Source organism: Cebus imitator, unplaced genomic scaffold, assembly GCF_001604975.1.
Source record: "Cebus imitator isolate Cc_AM_T3 unplaced genomic scaffold, Cebus_imitator-1.0 Scaffold1622, whole genome shotgun sequence".
Lineage (NCBI taxonomy): Eukaryota > Metazoa > Chordata > Mammalia > Primates > Cebidae > Cebus > Cebus imitator.
Genome location: NW_016108937.1, coordinates 2096 through 3777, shown reverse-complemented (window position 1 = coordinate 3777; position 1682 = coordinate 2096).

Below are 1682 nucleotides of genomic sequence, written 5' to 3'. Positions count from 1 at the left end.
AGTAGACGCGGAGCCAAAAGTAATCACAGAGACATAGGCTTCCTGATCCTTCTTAGAAATTTGGGAGACAGTTAGACTGTCTGTATATGGTCTTAAAAGAAAGGATTAAAATATTCCATTTGTATTAATACATACCGATTATTTTTTGGAGGTCAATGAAGGAATGTATGGTGAGACATATTTGTGAAAGGCTTGAATATATGTCTTCCTTAGGCTGTACTAATACTATAAACCTGACACAAACTTTTCTTTCTTTCTTTCTTTTTTTTTTTTTCTGAGACACCATCTTGCCCTGTTGCCCAGGCTGGAGTGCAATGATGTAATCACAGCTCACTGCAGCCTAAACTCTAGGGCTCAAGAGATCCTACCAGCTCTGCCTACCAAGTAGCTGGGACCACAGGTGCACACCACCATGCCCGGCTAATTTTTTTGTTTTCATAGAGATGGGGGTCTCTCTATGTTGCCCAGGCTGATTTTGAGCTACTGGGCTAAAAGGATCCTCCTGCCTCAGCCTCCTAAAGTGTTGGGATAACAGGTGTAAGCCTCCATGCAAGGCCCAAGAAGAACTTTTGAAGAAGAGAACTGGCATATGTATGTGTGTTTAAAACTATCCTCTGGTAAGATGAATTCTTAATCTGGTAAGATTATTCTTAATATTATTGCAATAAAATTATATTGATGAAGTGAGATTCAAGTTACGCTTTTAGGATATCTGCAGTGTAATTTATAAGTTACTTTAACTTCTATCTATTCCCAGACCTGCTCTCCAGGGTTCAACACCTCCAGTCTGCTAGCTAATTTTTCTGAAATTCTGGATTTCTTTCTTTTTTTTTTTGGGAAAAAAAAACATTCAAAATTTATTTTCCAACAGACAGACAGCATCAGCAAGTACAACTACAGGGGTTTCTCCGTAGATCATACATTCACAAGGCATTAGCTCAACAGTCAAGATAGCCACTGGTGTGTTTTCTGTAACAATATCCACTTCACAGTGTAAACAGGTACTAGTATTGTGTTCACTTACAATTCCAGAAGGAAAGGCACAACTTGGCAAAAAAAAAAAAAATGTGTGGGGGGGATCCTAAAGTCAGGTGCAACGATGAGGAGACAACACTTTGGCCAAGAGTCTTGGATCCACATTTCCATCAGAACCTTCCACATAGAGGGGAAAGATTTTTTCTCCCAGAAGTTAGAGTTTTCTTCTTTCTTTCTCCTTTCTTTTTAAACAAAAGCAATGTTTCATTTGCTGAATAGCACATATACAAAAGGAGACTACCAAAAAAAAAAAAAGCCATCACGAAATCATCTTGAACGTTCAGCTCTTCCCACTAATACCTCAACTCTTCAGTTTTAGATAGGGCCTGGGAATACTTCCGTGGTCTTAAAATAAGAACATATACACTATGGCTACAAAACATAAAAAATAAATGAGGTAGATAAATTAAAGCTTTCACACCCAGGACTTGCCTGTGCTAACTTCGTAGCCTTCATGAAATATTCAGCAAGAAAACAAACAAACAAAAAATCTTCATAATTACCTGGCAGAAGTCACACGAAGGAAATTCACCAGCCAAAAAATCAGCATGTGAACCTGTGATAGGAAACACGCCCTTCCACAAGTTTCTTCTCGAGAATGAAAACCCAGTTCTTCAATAGAGTAGGCACTGGCAAAGTAAGTTAAG